The 11,069-nt window shown below is 39.1% G+C and overlaps 1 long non-coding RNA gene across 1 annotated transcript; it reads right to left on the bottom strand.

The window, feature by feature from the left end:
* Positions 1-1,303: 1,303 nt before the first annotated feature.
* Positions 1,304-6,003, bottom strand: LOC310955982. The gene is made up of 7 exons (XR_014593460.1): positions 5,965-6,003; positions 5,699-5,739; positions 4,814-4,896; positions 3,613-3,695; positions 2,546-2,623; positions 1,900-1,980; positions 1,304-1,810 (listed from the first exon to the last, which is right to left on the bottom strand). It is a non-coding gene; the product is annotated as an uncharacterized lncRNA (long non-coding RNA).
* Positions 6,004-11,069: the final 5,066 nt, after the last annotated feature.

The raw sequence follows: 11,069 nt of genomic DNA on the forward strand, positions 1-11,069 counted from the left end.
AAGAAGCAGAGTTTTTAAACTAACAGCGTGTTTTCTGATTGTAAACATCCCCAAACTGTTTAAAACTTTACTATTATTTCAACTAAAGGCGAATTTACTGCAGTAAATAAGTATATTAATTTGATAATTTAAATTAAACACGTTGAATGTCTCAGTTCAGAGTCATAACTTACTTTATAGTCCATTGGTGTAAACTTCTTGTCACGAGCTGTCATTTTCTCTGTGCGGCTGAAACTGAAAGTGATGTCGTCATTTCCGCTTCAGATTTACAATTAAAGCCTTTCACAATAAAACACAAAAATAAATCAATTTTTTTTTTCTCATGAAGTAAACGCACCTGAGTAACACACGTGGAAGATATGAATAGATATAATAGTTTGTAAGGAAACATTTGATTGTATCCATGGAAACCCCTTAAACATGTCGCCCATGTGCATAAAAAGACACTTAGAGAAGCTGCAGGTGACTTTAACAGTAATCACCATGAACCAGCCCCAGTTTATTACTCACATTAGGACTAATTGTTTTTTGCATTACATGTTTTCTGAAGTGTGATGTTTAAATATGCATATGCTGCATTACCATACGAAATATTGATATTTCCAGAAGAGAAATGTGAACATTGGATAAAGCCAAGTTCTAAATTCAGGTTTTTGTTGACAAAATAAAGCCAAAGGTTTGTTTACAGAGGGGATCATGGATGTTTTTAATCACACTAAGTAAGAAACACTGCCAACAGCCTTAAAAATACTTTTTTTTTTAATCCAACTATAGAAACATCCTGAGGAAACTACAAAATGATACTTTGACTTGTTTTAAACACAAAAAATGTTTTATAAGATGCAAGTTTTAGTTTACACCGAGATCCTTGGCTTCAATATACAAATAGTGTAACGTCGCCCTCACATGGGTGTTAATTAGTATAACATATTTCTCCCAGAATAAACTCAATATTTCAAACCGTGTCTTTAAATGTTTCTTTTTTAGTTGAAGATCTCACAGGATTTAGCTTAACTTCATCAGATTTGATGAAATTTCATTTGAGATTCTCCACAAAAGCGTGACAATCACAATCTAATGGATATAAATGTGAAAACCAACCACTGCCTCCAGTTATTTCTTCTTCTATGATAGTTGTGAGACACCATTTCTGTCTAAACTTTTGTTTTCTTTACAAACTAAATAAATAAAAACTTTCTCCGCCAATCAAGTCACAACCACAGCAAATATGTTTAGAATGATGTTTATTTCAACATTTATATTAAACAGCTCTTTTCTCATCTGCCAACCTCTAAACGCGCTTTATTGCTATTAGCTATAGATTTGACTCCGTTTGGTTTCATTGTACCTTATCAATTTATGTTATTCAATCATTTAGTTGGTCACTGTGACGACGTCTGACATGGTTTGTTGGGAGGGATAGTGTGATTTATGTTGGGGTTTTTGTTTTTGTTCCCGTTTCTTTCAAAAGACGCATTGACACAATGTACAACTGTTGTACTTTTTCTTCTTTGACCATCTGCAAAATTCAATAAAAGTGAAATAAAAAGCGCTTTACAACATTCACACACTGACTGCAGAAGCTGCCATACCAGGTGCAGTCAGTCAGGGGTTCGGCGTCTGGCTCAAGGGCACTTCGCCGTGGAACTGAACACTGAACTTTGAATTATTAAACTTAAATGTTTTACCATCAACATAAATCTTAATGCGATTATTAAAAGTCTGTATTCTTCCGTCTGTTGCAGAAATTAACTTGACTGATCTTTTTTCCTTCAGCAGTTGAACTGATTCACCAACTCTCAGATGAAACCTGCAAATAAAATAAAACATTCTGATAAATTCCTTGTTTTAAAACATGAAGAGCCGTCAGACTGATGTAGAGGAGAACCGCATCTTCACCTGCGTCTTTTCATGTTGGTGAAATCCCTGAAGGCTGCAGTTTGAGGATCGTCATGGTTACAGGCAAACCCTTCATGAAGCCTGGGAAAAGATAAAAAATAATTCTCAGATACTTCATTCATACACTTTGTACATTTATTTGTACACGTCCTTTTTCAATACTGAAGTACTTACTAACAAACTTAAGAGCACATTTCTGGTTAACAGAGGATTTAAAATGCTGCTTTGGGACAAAAACTTCTGTTTCCCAGATGTGTCGACTTTACAAAATCCTGTTTGTTGACTAAGAATTTCTCTAAAATCGAGGACAGCCGTACTACGAACCCTTTAAGAGATGACACTGCAGCAGTACAACGAGCATGTCGTCTGACTGTAAACCTAAGTTGACAGTGTTGGAGGCGTACCTATAACCCTGTCGTGAAGAGTCACAGCAGGGCCTCAAACAGCCTCACGTCTCTCTAGCAGACACAACAGGAAAGGACAGAGCCACAGCGGGCTGAGCCTCGCTGGAAAGGTCTGCACATGTCTTCACACGCAATGTTTAAAGATCGGGGATTGGGCCGAGGCAAAGCAAGTGCACGAATATGACAGAACAGCTATTTTAAAATGGCCACATGTCGTCTTTACAGGACAAAACTAAACTTACGTTTCATCTTAAAGTCATACTTGAGCCCCAGGTGTCAGTCAGGAGGTCTGAGCAGAGCCGGGCTTCATCCCTGCAGTCCTGTAGAAACAAAACCAAGATTTTACTCCAAGTGCTGGACTTATTATGCATTTTGCACAAAATATACCAAAGCTCATGTTTTGAATGAAACATGACACACATTCTTAGTTTGTGTTGACAGTATAAACTGTGCATTTTCAAGCATCTTACAGCCGTCGTAAATGACATTTCCATAAATGTACAAACAGCGGCGCGTGGTGAAGTGGCGTTAACAACGGGCTGCTTTGGGCTCAGACGCTAAAACATTGACGACGTGCTGTTGTGGTAGAACAGTTCTAGTTTGCAGTGGACACATTGCACCTTTGAGTGTGAAATGATCCTCTGCCTTTGCTGGATGTAGTGGTGTGCATCCGCAAAATCGGTCCGTGTGGATCAATGATCCCTGGGCTGAACAAGCTGCATGACGTTCGAGTTGGGAATTAAACGAATCATTGAGGCAGAGATTTTGCTTCGATGCATTTTTGTAATCGAGTAACTCATGTAACTTGAGTAACTCAATTGTTTCAGCCCTAGTAAATATACATGAAAAGAATTTCTACTGTATATTATTACTTATTTTGACGGATCTAAAGTTGCAACTACAAACACAAACAGTGAAATCTGCTGATAATCTTTTGCCTGCACTCATGCCTTTATGGCACATGGTCTCCTGGTTGCTTTTAAGAATTTCCCTTCCATTCAATTTAAAGAAACAGCACACAGAATCAGGACGGGTCCAAATTTTTGTTGTTATAATTCAACTTAAACAATAAAGATGTAACCGTGTGTCTGAGGTTTACCTATAACCCTGCCGTGAAGAGTCACAGCAGGGCCTCAAACAGCCTCAGATCTCTCTAGCAGACACTATAGGAAAGGACACAACCACTGCAGGCTCGGCCTCGCTGGAAAGGTCTGCACGTCTTCACACGCAATGTTTAAAGACAGGGGATATTATCCGAGGCAGTGTAGTGGCCTTGCAAGCACACAAACATGACAAAAACTAAACTTACGTTTCATCTTAAAGTCATACTTGAGCCCCGGGTGTCAGTCAGGAGGTCTGAGCAGGGCAGGGCCGGGCTTCATCTCAGCAGTCCTGTAGAAACAAAAACAAGATTTTACTCCAAGTACTGGACTTTTAATGCATTTTGCACAAAACATACCAAAGCTCATGCTTTGAATGAAACACGATAGAGACATTTTTAGTTTGTGTTGACAGTATAAACTGTGCATTTTCAAGCATCTTACAGCTGTCGTAAATAACATTTCCATAAATGTACAAACAGCAGCGCTCGGTGAAGTGACGTTAACGGGCTGCTTTGGGCTCAGGCGCTGAAACATCGATGACGTGCTGTTGTGGTAGAACAGTTCTAGTTTGCAGCGGACACATTGCACCTTTGAGTGTGAAATGGTCCTCTGCTGTTTCTGGATGTAGTGGTGTGCATCCGCAAAATCGGTCTGTGTGTAACAATAATCCCTGCACTGAACAAGCTGCATGACGTCCAAGATGGGAATTAAACGAATCATCGTGGCAGAGATTTTGCTTCGATGCATTTTTGTAATCGAGTAACTCATGTAACTTGAGTAATCAGAATCAGGTTTATTGCCAGGCAATTTTCATTACAAGGAATTTGACTTGACAGTGCCTACATAAATATAAACATGAACACAAGCAAACTAAACATAAAGCATTGAATAATATACGTGGGTATAAATAATAAGTGGGTTTCAGCCCTAGTAGTTATACATCAAAAGAATGTCTAGTGTAGATTGTACTTATTTTTGCACATCTAAAGTTGCAACTTAAAACACAAACAGTAAAATCTACTGATAACCTTTTGCCTGCAGCCTCATGCCTTTATGGTATGTGGCCTCCTGGTTGCTTTTAAGAAGTTTAGTTCTCATGAATAAGAAAAAAAACAGCACATAGAATCAGGGCGGGTCCAAACTTTCGTAATAATTCAACTTAAACGATTAAGATGTAACAGTGTGTCTGAGGTTTACCTATAACCCTGCCATAAAGAGTCACAGCAGGGCCTCAAACAGCCTCAGATCTCTCTAGCAGACACTATAGGAAAGGACACAACCACTGCAGGCTCGGCCTCGCTGGAAAGGTCTGCACGTCTTCACACGCAATGTTTAAAGACAGAGGATATTATCAGAGGCAGTGTAGTGGCCTTGCAAGCACACAAACATGACAAAAACTAAACTCACGTTTCATCTTAAAGTCATACTTGAGCCCCGGGTGTCAGTCAGGAGGTCTGAGCAGGGCAGGGCCGGGCTTCATCTCTGCAGTCCTGTAGAAACAAAAACAAGATTTTACTCCAAGTGCTGGACATGATACACATTTTTAGTTTGTGTTGACAGTATCAACAGGCTTCCTTTTCTAAATTCAAGCACCTTACAGCGGTCATAAATTACATCTATATAAAAGTACACACAACATTACAGCATACTGATTATTGCACTTAATCACATTCAATTAGACGTTATTGTGTTATGAACGACAAATAAGTCATGTTTCATAATGTGCCACCTGTTTGTAAGTAGATTTGGGATCTTAAAAACTACAAAGTGGTAGTTACGCATCAAAAGAATGTCTTCAGTATATTGTATTTATTTTTGCAGAGCTAAAGTTGAAACTATAGACCATCTTTTGCCTGCACCCTCATGCCTTTATGGCACATGGTCTCCTGGTTGCTGCTCATAATTTTCCCTTCCATTAAATTAAATAAACAGCAAAAAGACTTAGGGCAAACTTTAGCAATAATTCAACTTAAACGATAAAGATGTAACCGTGTGTCTGAGGTTTACCTATAACCCTGCCGTGAAGAGTCACAGCAGGGCCTCAAACAGCCTCAGATCTCTCTAGCAGACACTATAGGAAAGGACACAACCACTGCAGGCTCGGCCTCGCTGGAAAGGTCTGCGGATTTAACCATTAAGTACAATAAAAGTCTGTCTGGAGTTTAAAGTTAAGTGTTAACATGTGACAACACACAGAGCTTCTCACGACCCAATCCGCTGCGTTCACATGCACTGGGAGGTAAATTACTGCGGTTGAAGTGGTCAAAATAACGACATAAATAATAGTTTTACCTTGACATCTTGGTGCTGGACGTTACACAAACGCCTCGAGTCTGTAAACAAACAGAAAATAAACAAATGCTGATGAAAGCTAACACGTACAAGCTAGCAGAAGTGCATCGCCCACATTTCACCGACTTTTAACGGTTTAAAAACAACGAAAAAACAAAATAAAACATTTCATCACAACTTTTTGCTACTTTAAACATTTTACGAAGTGAGAAACTTCTAAACATTTTATATTTTAAGTCGGATGGAAGCGGATTAGTTTAACTCACCTTTCGGATAAAACCGCTGAGATCAACTGAACTATCTGCTTGCCCGGAAGTGACGTATAGTTTATGGCCGGGTTTTTTTCCTTTTTTTTTTAACAAACTTTATCAACAATCATATTACATTAAAAAATAAATACAAGTACAGAGAGGAGTTTTAAACATAAACATATATTTTTATTATATAGCAACAAAAAACAACTGAACTATCTGCCGGCCCGGATGTGACGTTGAGTTTATGCCACCGTACTCTACGGGGAATTGTTGGGTCTATGTGAATCATAAATAAGTCATAGAGTGTGGTCTTTACCTACTCTGTAAAGTGTCCTGAGATAACTTTTGTCATGATTTGGCACTTTAAATAAAATTGAACTGAATTGAATTGTTCCATAAAATACACGTGTGTGGGGAGAAGTTGAGCTTGAAAGCATTCTTCAATGTCTCAAATTTGAGTTTGACAGGTAGTTTACCTGGGATTAAATTACAGGAAAGCAAAAACCGTAATCCCACCACACTTGTCAAACACCATGTTGGGATTAAAAACCCTGGGGAATTATTATGAAACACGGGATCGCCCAGCAGGGGGCAGAAGAACAGCAAAGATGTCTGCGGGCTTGTTTTAAAATGTGAGATTATGAGGTGAAGATCTGTCTGTGACTGAAATTAAACATGAAATTACAATAATAAAAGGTTAATAATGTTTCATTAGCGATTTATCTGACGATTATTTTCTCAATTCATCGATTAGTTGTTTGGACCAGAAAATGGTGAAAAATGCGGATCAGTGTTTCCCCAAAAGTCTAAGACGACGTCCCCAAATGTCCTGTTTGGTCACCAGCTCAAATATATTCAGTTCACTGTGGAAAAGAGGAGAGAAGCCAAAAAATACTCACATTTAAGAGGCTGGAATCAGAGAATTTGGACTTTTTTTCTTTAAAAATGACTCAAAACGATTGATTGACCATCAAAATACAGTAGTTGCCGATTCATTTAATAGTTGACAACAAATCCATTAATTAAGTGATTGTTGCAGCTCTAGTGAAACATAGGCCTACAGGTATACATGAAGATAAATAAGTTGAATGTAATTACTCTATTTTAGTAAAAACACAGCTTTAAAATGTTTTTTTTTAAATTAAAACTAATAGTCAACACATCAGAAACAAAACAAACCACAGTGTATTAAAAAAAAGGACTTTATTAAAATGCCTTTAACTCAAAAACAGTCCGACTCACTTCCTCATGTGGGAAATTTCCCAAAGACACGAAATGTAAAAACAAATATTCACCTTTAACATTGTACAGAATGGAAATTCCTCATATTACGATCACATGGTTTAAACTTCACATGTAGACGAATAACATGAACGTTTGGCACATTACAACTCATTTAGAAGACGTACTTATGAAATATTACATTATTTTTGACAATTATTGTGTTTTTCAAACATTTTTGACAGGTTTTATTTAGTATTTTTATAAATCACAATGACACAGAGCATCTCTGTGTAGGAGGTCTTTTATAAGCCGCTGCTGGTGGGTGTTGGCAGCTCAGGAAGGTCCACGAGGAGGGCGCTCGTGGTCGATGACTCAGACTGCATTGCCGTACAACAATACAAACCATAGAGGAGCAGACTTCTGCTCGGCCGTCTGCACCATCAGCAGACGGCCAGGATGAATTTCAGCTTTGTTCGCCTGCAGTGATGCTGACCGTTCGCCCAGCTGACGTGCTTCGCATACAGATCAAGAACCCGGAAAACGGACAATCTGAATCTGTGTCTTGATACAAACATGAGCTGTTGTAGCTGCTCCTCTTGTTTATGCATGACTGGGAGGTTTTAAAAGGACATTTGTGTATGTTATAAAAACAAAAGTGGCGCCATCAGACGTTTTCAGCATCACACAGGCCGCATTATCTTTTTTTTGGTTTTACGCAATGTCCCCAAAGTCTCCATCAAATGATAAACTGTAGATCTGAAATAATTTAATCTCTTAGAATAATCCTATTTCTCCCAGAGTCTGCCCAATACCAACGACAACATGAACAGTGCAGACGAGGCCAAGCTTAAATAAATTAACTATCAGATAATCACATTCAGACTCCGGGCAAAAATTAGTTTTACTTTAATGTCTGTTGTTATTTAATGATTTAATGATACCTGAGCGGTGGCTGATACTGAGGACGATGAGGTTATTGTGTCCTCTTTCATTGAAACTGTAACATTCACACATGGTGGGATCCTTATTCATCTTGAAGCCGACACAATTAAAGCTGCTCTAATCAATACTGAAATGTCTCCTATTGTAGAAAGTGAGATTTCAGTGTCTTTTTTTATTACAGCAGGTTGAGCTGCTACATAAACACTCATTCCACAGAGAAATGCACTTTAAACGAGCCATCAGGACTTCCTGTACCTTTGTGATGTCACAACTATACTACAGTGACCCTACAATGCTGTTATAAGGTGCGTTTCCATTAGGGTTCAATACCCGGAATGAGGCGGGTCTCCCTTGCTGAAACTCCCCTAATTTGCATGTGAGTCGCTCGAGAGGCCTTTTTTCTCCCCTAAGAGCCTGGTTGCTGATTGGATGTTACTCTAAGCGGGATGTGACGTGTGGTAGTACAGACGCCACAACAACACAGAGAAGTAGACACTTTAATCCAGTGGTGTAGTGGAACGCAGCACAGAAAATGATCTGTGCACGTGCATCTTTGCACGGGCTTGTTAAAACGAGTGCTGCAACGGCCGCGTTGGATTCTGACCTGCGGCTCTTTGCTGCCTGCTGCCTCTCTCTTGCTGTGTCACAAATCGCATCCTCAAATTGGCTTTTTTGAGTGTGGAAGTGCGTTCACATCGGATGTCGGTAAATGCGGTACTGCATTTATCCGGGCACACACTCAAAAAACGGCCAAACCGTTGATTTTGTCTACGTAGCAGCAGAGGCGGGACTAAATTCAGACTGGAAAAAGGCGGAAAAACAGCGTAACAGAGCGGCAACAACTGGATTCACTTTACAAATGTAAAAAGAGGATCACAATGAGTTTTTGCTGAGTCAGAGGAGTTGTTGGAAAAGCTTTTGGAAAAATAAACAGAAGAAGAAATACGATCGTCAGGTGCAGGGCAGCAGTGTGTGATTTGGTTTGAGTGAGAGGACTTTTGAGAGGGCGGGCCCAGAAACTTTCTGAGCGGCCACATGGAAACGTGTCTATAGTCATTCCACAACTGCAGAAACACTGAGAGATGTGGAAGACCAGGAAACGCTGACCAATCAGAGCAGGAGGGGGTCTTAAAGAGACAGGCGCTATAATGGAGCGTTTCAGACGGAGGGTGAATACAGGTGTATTGAGACAGACAGGATGAGAAAAATGTGTTTTACAGTAAAGCATGAAACATGTTCTAGTAGAAGCACAAAATACAAATATGAACCTGAAAATGAGCATCATGTGAGACCTTTAAATGCATTTGGAATAAAAGTCTGGCCTGGAGGGTAAAGCGCGATGGAGAGGTTAGACCGCTGAGTCAAACCTGACGTCAGAGGACCGGCCCGATGGCACACACCACACATCCACATCACCAAACCACATCTGTTTTCCACCTCAAGAGCAGACAGTTCAGTGAACTTGGCTCCAAACGTCGTCACTGCAACGCTCTCTGACGATGTGAGCTGAGAGTTACAGCTCCACCGAGAGCCTTTAGGTCACGTAATATCAAATAATATACTTTTATTCCAGCTGTTGAGTGTTTGTGCATATCCTGCGTTTCTTTACTGCTGCACAACAGACATGCAGCGTGTAACACGGGGGGTTGTTTCTGTTTAAGATTTAAGTGAGAGTTATGTAAGTGGCGTTAAATCAGTTGGCATGTGAATAATGTCTTTGTGTGAAAGTGTGCGTGTGTGGGTATGTTGAATCAGCTGACCAACGCCACGCAGCTCCAGGAAATCCCACCTCGTCTGAGACTGCTGGAGTTAATAAGGCTGCATGCATTTCATGAATTAACCGTCTTGTTTGTAAAATGTATGAATATGGTGACAGACCAGACCTCAAGATGATTTTTATTTTTGTCCAATTCACATTTAAATACAAAAAATATTGAAAATAGATAAAAAGCAAGAAATCTGCACCTTTGAGAAGCTGCTAAATTACATATTTACACATAATATTCATCAAACATGCAAATAATTTGGGTTTATACGTCATGAAAATATGTATTTTTATGGGTTTTGATAATTTTTTTTGTCCAATTCACATTTAAAAACACAAAAATATTGAAAATAGACAAAAAGCAAGAAATCTGCACCTTTGAGAAGCTGCTAAATTACATATATTCACATAATACTCATCAAACATGCAAATCATTTGGGTTTAGATCTCACAAAATTATGTATTTTTATGGGTTTTGATGATTTTTTTTGTCCAATTCACATTTAAAACACAAAAAATATTGAAAATAGACAAAAAGCAAGAAATCTGCACCTTTGAAAAGCTGCTAAATTACATATAAACACATAATACTCATCAAACATGCAAATAATTTGGGTTTATATCTCGTGAAAATATGTATTTTTATGGGTTTTAGGAGGCAAAATAAAAGTTGTACCATCCTCTTAAACAATAAAAGCTAAACCGATGTCATGTCTTCTACTTTAATAATGTTTAAGCTCTGTTTCTTTTTTGATTTTAATGTTATGTGGCAGGGCCCCTTCTGTTATAAGTGTGTGTGCTGGGGCGCTGTGACGTGCACCCACGGTTCAGTCTGATCTGGATTCTTCACCACACACAGAAACAGAGAGTTGAGGTGCAGCTGAGGCCCCGGCTGGTTCAGGAGCCGCCGGCCTCTCGCAGCGACCTGAGAGGCTTTTATTTTGTAAGGTTTGCAGTTTGAGGATAATTGAGGTTTGATTCAGACTTTAGGGGTTTAATGAGCACAAAATCCTTTTCACATGATCCTGTTTGCTGAGGTGAAATACTTCATTCCCACGTGGTGGAGGAAAAGGCGGTCGTTATGATCCTCCTGCTCTTTTCATTATTTAGTTTCATACATCAGTGGTGTAAAGTAACTCTACTAGTTCGGTACTTAAATGTAACATTGAGGCACCATTTTATGCTA

This window comes from Echiichthys vipera (genome assembly GCF_963691815.1).
Source record: "Echiichthys vipera genome assembly, chromosome: 13".
In the NCBI taxonomy this organism is placed as follows: Eukaryota; Metazoa; Chordata; class Actinopteri; order Perciformes; family Trachinidae; genus Echiichthys; species Echiichthys vipera.